Source organism: Haliotis cracherodii, unplaced genomic scaffold, assembly GCF_022045235.1.
Source record: "Haliotis cracherodii isolate W230 unplaced genomic scaffold, xgHalCrac1.p SCAF_4, whole genome shotgun sequence".
Lineage (NCBI taxonomy): Eukaryota > Metazoa > Mollusca > Gastropoda > Lepetellida > Haliotidae > Haliotis > Haliotis cracherodii.
The window spans coordinates 61,422,950-61,437,745 of record NW_027266297.1 but is presented as its reverse complement, the minus strand read 5'-3'; the positions used below and the strand labels follow the sequence as shown (position 1 = coordinate 61,437,745).

At 38.5% G+C, this 14,796-nt stretch overlaps 1 pseudogene; it reads right to left on the bottom strand.

Moving 5' to 3' along the window:
• Window positions 1–4,248: 4,248 nt before the first annotated feature.
• Window positions 4,249–14,400, bottom strand: LOC139479739 (uncharacterized; annotated as a pseudogene).
• Between the last annotated feature and the right edge of the window lie 396 nt (window positions 14,401–14,796).

The following is a 14,796-nucleotide window of genomic DNA, read 5'->3' as shown; positions in this document are numbered from 1 at the left end:
GATTTATCGGGCTGTTATTGTAATGGTATCATAACAAGTTTCACCACAAGATTTCAGATCTGACCGTATTTTAGTCGACCTCAATGTGTTGCTGCTTTAGGCCTGATTGGCCTGATCACGTGATTCATGCCTCCATAGCAACGGATCTGACATATGCAGATGTGGTAGATAGCAATGTGGACTTTAGCTGATGACTCTCAGTTGTTACTTCCTTGTATACTGAGGCAGCTATGCTAACATCTAGTCTCTGAAATGAAAATATTTTACAGACAAAAAGTTGTTAAATTATAGTTATAAAATATATCAAAAAGGAGCCCAGAGACTTTCTTCATTTTCAGAGTAATCTAGACTTGCCAAACAGTATAGCCTTACATGGGCTCTATTGGATATATTTGTTTTAGGGTCCGTATAGCAGACCATGGGACCGCCTCCGTGGTGGATAGAACGTTTGCCCGACGAACGGAAGGTCGTGGGTTCGATGACCATCCGCGTCAAACCAAAAGACGTTCAAAGATGGTACTGTTGTTACCCTGCATGAAGCTCGGCATTAAGGGGCTCAAAATGGGACTGCCGGCTCGGAGTTAGTATTCTGTGTCTGAGTGGGGTATGTTAAACTACGGAATGGTATCTCAGTGTACAAGCAAACACACACACACACACACACGTACACAAACAAACACACACACACACACACGTGGGGTCGCTTTTATAGTACAATAATTCTGGACGCGACCTTAAACCCCAACAAACGGTCTCCAGCATATATATATATATATATATATATATATATATATATATATATATATATATATATATAATGTTTATAATGGGCAGAGTGTGCAATGTATATAAGCAGTTTATAATGTATACACTTTTGCAGCATCACTCACTCCTTGTATACAGTCTGCATAATGTACATCTAGTTTATAATGTGTAAACCCTGAAGCACATATAACCACTTTGTAATGTATAGTCTGCAGCATTTATAAAACAGTTTAATGTATACACTCTGCAGCATATATAAGTAGTGCATAATACATACAGTCTGCAACATACAGACCCAGTTTATAATGCATGCATATGTATATGGTGCATGCGGTATACTGTACATTGCAATCTTATCCGTGAAGAACCGGGATAGAATTGGTCTTCAACAACCCATGCTTGCGAAAAGAGGCGACATTGCTGTTGTAAGAGGCGACTAACGGGATCGGGATGTCAGGCCCGGTGTCTTATTGATGTATGTCATCTTATCTAATTATGTAGATCGATGCTCCTGATGCCAATCACTGGATTGTCTGGTCCAGCCTTGCTTATTACAGGTCACCTTCATATAGTTGGAATATTGCTGAGTGCGGCGATAAACTGGATGTATATGCTGCAGATTGTATACATTCAAAACTGATTGTTTTATCCTGCAAGCTCTATGTGTAAATACATTTTATAGTGTATAGATTTCTGTAAAACGTCCGATAACGAACACATTTGCTGTCTCTTAAAAGTGTTTTTACTAAGAGTATTGCAATCCCTACCCAAATGATGCCTAATTGTAAGCGGAATTTTGAGCCTAATTTTAAGCGGAACTGGTTATTTGCTTTGGCGTACTAAAGATGGGCCTCATTGTGTCATTTGAAGTGTTTTGTACGAATATTGTAGCTTTAGATGTGATCATAAAATAGTCTCAATAATATTTTCTCGTGCAGGAAAGTATTTAGGAGGAAAATTGATTTCACTACCAACAGCACATAACGCGAAACGTTCGTAATAATAATGTCTTAAGTATTATACTACCCATCTACCTTGTAGAAGAAATACCGTACATCATGCGTCGATGTATGTATGTATGTATGTATGTATGTATGTATGTATGTATGTATGTATGTAGGTATGTATGTAGGTATGTATGTATGTGATGTGTGTTGTGTGTGTGTCTGGTGCGTGCGTGCGTGCGTGCGTGAACGTGTGCCTCAAAATCCGAATTACTCTAAGGTAATATACGAGGTGTATTTGTCTTTCTTCATCACGATAAGTTTTACCTTTGAGAACATATCAAAAAGATCATGTCAAATAGATCACGTGATGTTCTTTGCTATGTGTTTTCTGTGTAATCTTACCCATCATGACAAACCCAAAACACTCACTTTGAAACGATATACACAGGAACTCTTTACCAGTCCTTTTTTTGCACTCACTTTTCTATTTCGCGATTTGCCTTTCTATGTGTCTTGCATTTCTGACGATAGTAAATGAATATCCAATATTGCACACTGTAAGAGTTGTGTTACCAATGGATGAGGAAATTGTTTACTGACCGTACGTATGCGTTACAGGACGACTTTGAGAATAGAATATTGCACCTCTTGGCCTGATCAGGGAGTTCCAGGGAAGACAACTTCAGTCCTAGTGTCATACAGGGTTGTTAAGGAAACAGAATATTATTCACTAAATTGAAAGTAACGGAATGTAAACATTGTTGGAACATAATTTCACAGGGTTTTTTTTGCAGAATCTCTCAAACTTACTGATCAATAAGCAGTCGAAAGTTCAAGATGATGTTTGAGCCTGAAGTTGGTAATTTGTTGATTATGTAAACTAGAACAATTCTAAAACCACGCGTTCTCGGAAGCACGGGGACATTCCTAGCCTTGGATTGTCTGTTTGACCAGGCCAAGGACAAGGCTCAGGTCTGGGTCTAGATCTGCACCTGTTATTCACGGTATATACATGCTCATGATATAGTCGAAATCGACAGAAAGGTGGAAAGTGTTTTGTCGCTTTTATTTACAAAACGTCCGCTATCAGAGAATGAAAATGTTTGAGACGAAAGTGAGTTCAATTAATGATGGTGAACGTCTTGTCTAATTGTGAGTACATATGTATCGGTGTATATCATTGTTCATTATGAATGAAATAACGACCACATATTATAAAATGCAGGTAAATTAATATGAGGCTATAATGAAACGTTTCATCATGACAACGACGAATTAATCGAAAGTCAACGTCAACACGTGTCATATATCTTATAAAACAAGCATCGGAGAATTAGCACAATTATTGTTACCAATGTATTATCTTGATCAAACAGACTAAAAGCTTAAATATTCTTCCATTTGACCCTTAACATCGTTGTATGAATTTTATTTACTTCAGAAGCAGTATTCATTATATACCTGGAAAGGCGGGGGACGGCGCACTTCGAATACGATGATCAATGGCAACAGTAGGCTACAACGTAAGGGCTTCATTTTCTGACATTGATATTTACCGAATATTATTATCACATACATACATGCATGCATACATACATACATACATACATACATACATACATACATACATACATACATACATACATACATACATACATGCATGCATGCATGCATGCAAACATACATACATACATACATACATACATACATACATACATACATACATACATACATACATACATACATACATACATACATACATACATACATACATACATACATACATACATACATACATACATACATACATACATACATACATACATCGACGCATGATGTCCGGTATTTCTTTAACATGGTAGATGGCTAGTATAATACTGCTATCACAGCCTCATGACATCACACACACGCACACACACACACACACACACACACACACACACACACACACACACACACACACACACACACACACACACACACACACACACACACACATATATATATATATATATATATATATATATATATATATATATATATATATATATATATATATATACCATGTATATAAGAAGCAACGTACAACTCGGCGTACAAGCACGCAGTGAACATAATATCTCTAGCTAATGTATAAATATACAAAGTGTTTAAGCTCTGAGTCAAGGGTTGATGAAGACTATCATTTACAAAGCAGGGCCTGTTTTCTGAAAGTAGATTCCTATGTCATGCCATATAGAATACCATGGACACCAGGAATGGGTGTATTCTATTGGATGTCTACCCTGAGTCTTCTTAAATTATTAATTATTTATTATGAATTATAATTAATTATTATTAATTATTATTAATTAATTTCCTTAGTCTCTTTGAGGACATGTTTGCCTTTAGAATTAGTGAATGTACACATTCAGTACATACATATATGTGGATGCATGAGAAGGTACTTGTCCGACACACATAAATGGCAGAATGATTTCTTTTTAAAGAACATGTTTATTGATGTAAGAGGTAATGATACAAACTTTGTTGGAATTTATTTACATATTCAAAATTAATTTACTATTTATAGTTACATTTTTCAATGTTTTGCCTAATTAAATTACAAAGGCAGAACGGCCAATAACTAGAATATTGTTGTGTCTTCACATTGTTCAAATGGCAACAGTATCTCATCCATCCATCAGTAATACTTAAACGTCACTGTACAAAACCTGAAAAGCAACTATTAACAACAGATCAATACGCATGTCTCCTTATGAATACTGTACACGATGCTATTACTGTAACACACAAATATTCTGCCAATGAACATTTGTGCGTACATTTCGGTTTTCATACACAATCAGATTATTAATTAAAGTAATTCCTTTACTATATACAAATCGTCGTATGAAGTACGATCTTCCAATAGAATGGAACACAATAAAGCCATATGCTGCCCTATTTTGAAAGTCTTGAATCGGAACTGTGCTATGTTCCTTCGCCCGTCTACAGCAGCAAAGTTTGCCAGCGGCCTTGTAATGTCACAGCACCATCGCAAGGGGCGGTCTTACACCAGGATAAACGCTCTCTGTCTTGAATGGAATGGACATTATACAGACGTATCCATCCATGTATCCATGTCTGCATCTATGGAATAGGCGTTCAGCGATCTGTGAAGGCGAGGCGGGGTGTTTTCACTGATGATGGCATACTCATCGAGGGGAGGGGATGGATGTCTTGGCAAATAGCTGTTCCTGCGTTGTAGCTGACAGTTCCATAGACGCTGGTACTCCGTATCTTTCTGAAGACTAGCGTTAGATCTGAAATAAAACATAGTACTGATGATGCTATCGTACAATCGTGTTATTATCATGCTTTAATTTAATCCGCATGTCATGTATGCATAATGTATCATTCGTACTAGGTCTTAAGGCTACCATGTCGTTCTTACTACCGACCAGATTCATATAGTCAACAGACATCAACAGTGTTACATCATTTACAGGTTTAGATACAGATTGTTTGTGTATATTTGATATTTCCTGTCAAGGCGGTCCAGGTGAAACGTCTGTTAGGTAATCTATCATCGTCGTCAACAGCATTGCCGTGTGTATATTTGTATGTTTTAGCTAAAATATGTAAACCTGCGATTGTCTTTTCTCTGTTGCCAGCACTCCCCACACAGGACAGCTATTGGATTTTGGTTTCGTTGCAAATCCCCTCTCATCTTCAGTGCACTCACCAGTGCCTTGTATATGAACGCATACTGCTCCTGAAGAAGAGACAAAGGACGTAAGTCATGTATCACCTGACGAAAGTAATGTTGTAGTGTTATAATTCTTGTTTAAGCCAAAAATGCCCCCTTGATAACAAATAAAACAAACATCATAATGTAGGTAAGCAGTAACTCCTTGAAAGAACGCCTGCCTTGAATAAACGCCGCGACCAACGACCCTCTGCTTCATAATAAACGTCTGCATAATAATACGTACACATCACTATATTAATCTCCACGGGACCTTCCGAAATAAATACACACCGAGGGTTTATTCAAATATTTACGCTCTTCTGTGATTTGCTATATCAATGCGGATGCTGTATAAGATGCTAGGAAAAAAGGAAAAACACATAGTTAATCGTAACAATTTAGTGTTATATTATAACTATAGACATTATATATTGTTGATAATAGCATAACGGCACGACTAAATTTTGTATTAAATTGGTGTGTGGTCAATTTATTTTGTTCTGCATTTCCCTTAATAAACAGATGCGAATTATCATATTCATGGTCCAACTGCACCTGTACGTGAGGACCCTTCGTATTTCGTTTTTTAATAACATGCTAATGCCTAGGGTGCCCCTCGTAAATTATAAACTTCAGAAACACCGACAGTAATAACGGAAACATATTTGTCCTTGTCACACCGATGCACTTTCACATTCACCGAAACCAGGACCAAGTATACGCATGTGAATGTAGTGTGTGAATGGCTTTACTTGTTTGAAATACTGACTTTTGTAAGCAAGAAAACATGTCACAAAAATATCACTGACTAAATACAATTGATAAGATATGCATGATGGTTCATGAACACCCTGATCATGATAAACTGAACTGAAACTGAACTCACTTTTGTCTGAACCATTTTCATCCTCTGGTGGCGGAGGTTTTGTACACAGGTGTAGACACAGACTCGACCCTCTTTCCTGGCCTGGCCCAGCAGGTAATCCAAGGCTAGGAATGTCCCCGTGCGTCCAATACCAGCGCTGAAAACAATCAAGCAATGGAATCTTGGACTACGTTAAAACGGAAAACCCAGCATCCGGACAATTACTGTTTGTGATGCGCTCATGTACTTGTATACAAGTTCAGGTTTTCGCTCTTTTGACGCAAAATGTGTTAATCAGGACGATCCACTGTGAAGGCTACAGCCTGGATTTATGAGGTATCACTGTGAACCAATGTCCTTAAATATGGCAGCATGTCGACTTTATGTACATCACAGTACCAGCATGAGTCGATGAGATGTAACTTTTCTTTAATTTTCTTTTCTTTTTTTTACAAGAACTATTAAATGAGGTATTAGCTCTGTAACGTGACTGACACATACAATTTCAACTAATTACTACATACCAAATGGAATTACACTCATCATTATATTAATAATTATTACAATCATCGTTGTGTTAATCACAATCATGGCTCATTATTCGGAGGCCGCATCCGTGGTATAGAGGTGAAGCGTATGCTCGGAGGGTGGAGGGTGGGGGTTTCGATAGCTAGCACTAAAATCGGCATTTTTTTAAATTCCAAAAAGAAATAAAACATGATATTAAACCAAATATTCACTTGAAATCCTCCCTTATAAAGTATATGTACACAATACCTGCAGTGTATTAACAAGGGTCCAAATGATTTAGTTCTTGTGTCCTTGACAACCCTGTAGAAGTCTAGGATGGAAGTTGTCTCCCCTGGAACTCCGTGGTCAGGCCAGGAGGTGAAATGAAACTGTCGGATTATCCTATTGTCAGAGTTTGCCTGAAAGAAACAAAAAATCCTAATTTCCTAATGCTCTTATGTTAATTAATTTACCTTTCCATTTTTAGAATTTAGTAGCCCTTTTAACTTTTTAACTTTTAGTAGCCCTTTTTAACTCCAAAGAGTTTACAAAAACAGAAGCATAATTATACCCTAAATATATTGAAATAATTAATTTGGATTGTTTCACCAATTTTACTGAAACAGTTATTGGGAATTTGTTCACGACTGATAATTATTATGAGTGTAATCTGACGGTTGTATTGTACTCCTACCTTCCACACTGCTAGTTTCCGGAGAGTATAATTTTTATACACCTTTTCCTCAACACACTGAACGTACACCGTGCCGTAGGTTGAGAAGTCAGAACTGCAGAAGGGCCAGTACATCTCACACTTTACCTAAGTAAGTGTAACAGATAACAACAGATATTAACTAAAAGTTGTGTAGTACAAAAGAAGAATGATACATATACATATTATGCATTCTTTACATTATTTATTGTGTTTCTGTGAAAAATATTTTGAGGGTCATTACAGTACTGTACCGAAAAAATGTCAGAAGTGGCAATTAAAAGTCAGTTCTATATTTTGCTCTGCCATACTGTTGAATATGCTATGTCACATGATTTATTTACCCTCCCCGCCTCAACAAGGTTAGTCAGCATGACAATCTTGGTGATGTTCAGCTGCCATATCATCCTCCAGAAGTCGGCTACTACTTCTATCGATGGTCCTGCAAAAAGGAAATTTTAATAATGTACACCAAGCAAATTCAATATGTTTTGGCCAAGAATGAATCACTTTGTAATATCTTCTTTCTCTCATTTCGCATTGCAAGTAATTTCTCAAGCCCAAACTTGAAACTCAATGCTCATTAAATGGAGCTAGAACTACTCATTTTATCGCTGGGTTAAAAATGACTATGACAACGAAGGCATAGAGAATGCCGTGCAATCATCTGTCGTGTTTCCACGGCATCTGTCGATACTATTCAGTATATCGTGGAACGGTAATAGACAAGGTCAGTAAGTGTAATACTATGGTCCTATGATCTTACCCTGGGCTGCTATGTACTGGTTTTTCTCTGTGTATCCCTGGAATATATTGATAACATTTCATTGACAAGGACATAATAATCATAGAAAGTAACTCAGTAATGCAATTTCCAATGTTTTCAATATTTTGAGACATAGTTAACTTCAGTTAACCATTTGACAACAGGTGCCTTCCCACCTCAAACATACACAAAACAACTTGAGTCAATTACTTGCCTACTTTCTGGACTAAACGTGTGAATTTAGCAAATGCTGAACGAAAAGGACATTGCGCATTCATAATCCTTTTGTTAATTTCACTGACTTCGCCGGTCAACATGTTTACTCCCCTGTTGTCTACATAACAGGCTTCTCCACTCCAGTGTAACTTCATCTGACATCCACTGTACTGTATAAATACTGCTTCCTACCTGTATGTATACTTGTCAGCAATACTGTGTATATCACTTGCTTGATAACGGTGTTAGAACCTACACCGAAACATCGCTCCTAATTGTAATAAAGAAGTTGTTCATCCATATTATCCTTACTTATTTATGAAAGTATTAAGATGAACTAACGATTGCTTACGTGGATGAATGATGCATTGATGTAATCACTGTCATTCTTCTCGTCAATCTCGAGTGACACTCGCGTTGAGTCATCTGGAAAGACATTGGAACAGTGCGATCAAAAGTTACTATAATTATATAATGAACAGTTAGTTTGGCTTTCGGTCGTGTTGAATTAATATGTGTCATCACACGTGTCCACACCGGGGCGAAACAATACATTTGTTTCAAAAAAATTATTAACGGTGCCATTATTCTCAGAAATAAAGTAAATACTAGGATGTGAAGATACAAATGCTAAAAATGACAGTTTGGGTGATGCTAATGCACGGTGTAGCCATAACCCCGATCAGCATAGTAAGCATACGTGAACGTACATGGCAAAACATCTCTGTATCTGTTCTTCAGAGCGTTGTCATCCAGAGATCCATACTTTGCTTTATCGATGACAGGACATGACAGCATCTGTCAATAAAAACGTTAAAACATCATATATTGATAGAGGACGGAATGAACGTATAAATGTATGTATATATGTATGTAGTAAATCATGTTCAAAGAAATAAATTGCAAGTTATTCCGTGGCAACTGAATGGTTAACCAAATAATTGTTTTCGCATTTTTTGTCTGTTATGATTTAATAAGCTTCCATAAACGCAAAACATATTGCAGTCAATTCTTCAATATGTGTGTCATCACCTGGAACTCGTCGTTTATCCGCTCGGATGATCCCTCACTTTTCAGTTCCTCACATAGGGTCACCTTTTGTAGGTCAGCACCTGCGAAAGATTACTTCCACGTGTTCACATGATAAATTACTTTTACGATGTACTGCGAGTACCTTTGATTAATACACTTTCAAGCTGTCATTGAAAAAATCTTTTTATTCGAATTTAAGGACCTGCTGAGGGATATTTAGTAATGTGCAATTAACGTTAACGCCGTCTCTAAACACTGTTCACTAAACACAAACACCGCACACTTGTTGTAATACCTTGACATGAAGATTTGTACAGTCTCTCGGATGATGACAGGTTTTGGTGGATACCATGAGGCTTCAACTCATTGTTATTTAGTGAATGCATTTCACCTGCGCGCTCTTTGTTTTGACATATTTTCAATCTTCTCCTTTTTCTTCTGACAAATACAAAACATATAGCCACGCATTACTTAAAGGTTTTACAGTCACACGCCATTTCAAGCAGCTATCGAATGGTAAACATTTCTCAAAGATAACACATTCAATTATTATAAGTAACTTACACTCAGTATTCAATGTTTACCAATACCGTACCCCCTAATACTGTGTTATTAAAAGACTTAATGCATCACAAATATGTCTGTGTAATCTATTGCTTACCTCTTCCACAGAAAAACCACCAGTAAGAGAATAGATGCAGCGACAGTCATCGCAAACAGGACACTTCCGACTTCCAGTAACGATGCTTGTCCTTCAATATATTTAGAAATTGTCACTTATTGAATACCAATCGACTACATGATAAACAGACGAATTCACAATCATTATTTGTAACAAACAAGTATATAATACAATTACTCTCAATTACATGTACCCGAGTGATTCATAATTATATCTTTAGATAGATTTGACTTAAGAAATACTGTTTGCTGTCCCCTTGATAATAATATCAACAAATGTCCTGACATATTATCTCTTTTATCTAGAAATGTCAAGTCATTGTTCTTCTGGTTGCACTCCTGTGAGTGTCATTTGATTCCATTCTGAAATGTTTCGCAGCGCCATTTAAAGAGTTGTCTTCTCCCCACGAGGGCAAAGAATGAATCGAACCCTGATTTACATTAGCGACAGTAGTGTTCAAATTTCTCTCAACAACAGGTGAAACTTTATCATTTACACATAGATATTTTGTTGACAGCTGAGTCTTCATCCAACCCCATTATAACATCAGGTATGGAGTAAGCATTAACTGTCAGGGACGGTCGTTTGTGAAAACATCAACACAAAATGTATACACTCTCCCGTGTCTTTATCGCATCCATCTCTACAGTTGGGGGGACAGGTAACACCACACTTTTCCCCTCTGCAACCTGGCTCACAGCTGCAAACCCACCCCCCCCCCCCCCCCCCCCCCCCCCCCGCCGTGATCCTATTACATCCATCTGTACAGTTGGAGGAACAAGGTGTTCTACAGTGTGGACCGTAATACCAGGGATTCTGACACGGTCCTGTACAACCATCACCATAACGTTCACACTGTGTACAGGCTGTAGGACAGGGCGCACCACAGTTATCTCCCTTCTTGCCGGCCACACATCCCAACTAATTTCTTCAGTAATTTTTAAGCATATTCCAAGTTCCAGTAATACAGTAGAACATGGATATAACGAACTACAAGGGACCGGAGAAATCAGTTCGTTATATACGTTTTCGCTTGGAAACGTCTGCCATCTTGGCTAAAACAAACCACAATCCATATTCACGTTTGTACACGTTTCCTCCGGCATCTACCGGTGATTTAGTTAAAAAGTACCCAATGATACAACTTCAAATAATTTTGATGCAATAGTCGGATGAAATTATATCTGAAATTATAACTTTATCAGAATAATATATTCCAATATCGTGTTATTTTTGTTAAGATACGGTTAACATAATGCAAGTTTAACAAGGTTGAATCGTCACCAGTGATTGTGTTGATTCGCCGCTGATTGCGTACAGCCAATTGTCAGTGACACTTGACACTGAGTGAGATTTCTCAGTTCGCTATACACGTCACTAAAGAGTGGTGTTTGGGCTTGTCGGGAATCAAATATTAGTTCGTTATATACACTAGTTCGCTGTAGAGAGTTCGTTATTTACGTTAATGTTATATGATAATATACTCGAAGAGTTCATGTACCGGGGTAATTGTTAGGGGGCATTTTTCTCGGGAGGGGGGTGTTTTATATGTCAGCCGCTTCGCTACTCTCCACTTAGTTACACACTCCTCCGTGTCTTTATCAGAGCCATCTCTACAGTTGGAGAAACGGCTATCTTTACAGTACGTACCCCACCTAAACGTGCTCACAGCTGTCACACCCCCTCTTTTAAAACGTCCACGTTTATAACTCTACAGTCGCTCTTACAAATACATAGATTGTCGCGGACCTACTCTGTCCCGGAATCCAAACGGCTTGTTTTCTGCAGACGACTTGTTTATTTTTGTTATATAGGTTTCTTTCACTCAGTACACATATTCCAAAGTGAGCATATAGAAACACACAACATAATCTCTACTGTATTTCTGGTATCACAACTGTCACAATTCTCCGCCATATTATCACACCATCACAACACAACTACTTTCGAACGTCACAATTCTCCGCCATATTATCACACCATCACAACACAACTACTTTCGAACTTTGACTATTTCTTTGCGAAATTGTAAGGAATAAAATGTGTACAATTTACCTGTCACGTTGCAACCGCCGTCTTGGTCACATCCTTCCCTACAGGTGATAGGGCAGGAAATATTACAGTACTTCCCACTGTTCCCTGGGTTACAAATCTCACACTTTCCGATCTCCTTATCACATCCATCGCTACAGTTGGAGGGACAGGTATCATTACAGTTCTTCCCTCTGTAGCCCGACACGCAGCTGTCACACTCCCCCGTGTCTTTATCACATCCATCTGTACTACAGTTGGGGGGACAGGTAACATTACACTTGTCCCCTGTGTAACCTGGCTCACAGCTGTCACACTCCCCCGTGTCTTTATCACATCCATCTCTGCAGTTGGGGGGACAGGTAACATCACACCTGTCCCCTGTGTAACCTGGCTCACAGCTGCCACACTCCCCCGTGATCCTATTACATCCATCTGTACAGTTGGAGGAACAAGATGTTCTACAGTGTGGACCGTAATACCGGAGATTCTGACACGGTCCTGTACAACCATCACCATAACGTTCACACTGTGTACAGGCGGTAGGACAGGGCGCACCACAGTTATCTCCCTTCTTGCCGGCCACACATCCCTCTGTACACACAACACGGGTGTTGTCCAACTGACAGCGAGAGTTGAGACAGGTGTCTGGACAGTCATGTTCACACTGTTTACCATAGAACCTGGAGTCAAGACACTGGAGACACTCTCCAGATGACGACACATTGACACAGCGAGGTAAACACACACCGTCAACACAGGTCACGCTGTTACCGTCACAGTTGCTGCAGGTGCATAACGCTGTAAGTACATATGGAAATGTTAGTATAGAAGAGGATAACAAATAAACTGAAACTTTGTCTTTGTTGATATTATCATCAGCAACGTATTAACCTTTATCTCAGTTTTTCTTCGTTTGCTTACATTAGCAGCACTGTGTAGCAAACATAGCATCTTTTCAGAGCATTGTTCAAAAACTATTTATTGCAAACTGTAAACTCACGATGAACTTGAAAACGAATCAAAAGTACAAACCGCTGTTTTCTTTACATATTAAATATTTACACATTTCTTTCCTGAGTAACCTGGCTCACAGCGGCCACACTTACCCGTGATCCTATCACATGCATCTCTACAGTTGGGGGGACAGGTAACATCACACTTGTCCCCTGTGTAACCGGGCACACAGCTGTCACACACCCCTGTGATCCTATCACATCCATCTGTACAGTTGGAGGAACAAGGTGTTCTACAGCGTGGACCGTAATACCGGGGATTCTGACACGGTCCTGTACAACCATCACCATAACGTTCACACTGTGAACAGGCTGTAGGACAGTGCGCACCACAGTTATCTCCCTTCTTGCCGGCCACACATCCCTCTGTACACACAACACGGGTGTTGTTCATCTGACAGCGAGAGTTGAGACAGTTGTCTGGACAGTCATTTTCACAGTGTTCACCATAGAACCTGGTGTCCCGACACTGGAGACACTCTCCAGATGACGACACATTGACACAGCGAGGTAGACACACACCGTCAACACAGGTCACATTGTTACCGTCACAGTTGCTACAAGATGTGCTTGTAGGGGAAACTGTCGATTAAGAACGAAATAACCTAAAGCACTGTATTCAGTAAACTAATAAACATCTTGAATGTCATGACAGCATGTATTGTCTTTTTATATACATGTACACGAAACTTTCAGAGGAACTACCGAAACTGTCTGAGTCGTCTCTTTCAGGACTATGTTTCTGTTAGTAGTAGATGACATATTTTATCGGTATCATGATTGTATTTAGTACACAGCAGCATTAACATTCTGTAGAATTCACTCGTCTTTCCTCTTTCCACTTAATTGTCGGCGATAAGATATTGTTTAGATGAATAGCAATACATGACAGTAATGGTGATGATTCGTCTCGAATTCGTTTTGAAACCTTATAAAATTTCAGATGACATACTCTGTACCTGATATTTTGTTCTGATTATCGAAAGTGCAACCTATCGCATCAGACACCATAATTAACACCAGTGTATAAGTTAACGACAAACTCTCACCTTTCAGGAAAAGCAGCGAGAGCAGGAGGATGGATGTCCAGTGATGACACCGTGGAATAAGTACATCCATTGTGAAGATGTTCTGCAAAACAAGGACACTCAGAATTAGTGTCACGTAGTTGCCCATGTTCGTTGTATTAGATAGGCCACGAGATAATGGGTAAAATGTGATTGTAAACAATATTGTTATTAAAAATATTTGTTTCTTTATTGTAGTTTTGGGTTTAGGTTAATCTCAGGAACCGTATGTCTTGATAATTTGATTACCCCCTAGATTTGAATTCGTTAACTTAAATCTTAAAATCACACCCAAGACCTTTTACACACAATGTGTGTGGTACCTGACATGAATATGTTTCAGAATGTCACATGCATGTGTGTATAAGGTAAATTATGTTCATATGCAGTTTGAACTGCTGCATTGTTTTTCACATAGACACATAAATATTATGTGAGTGAGTTGGGTTTAACG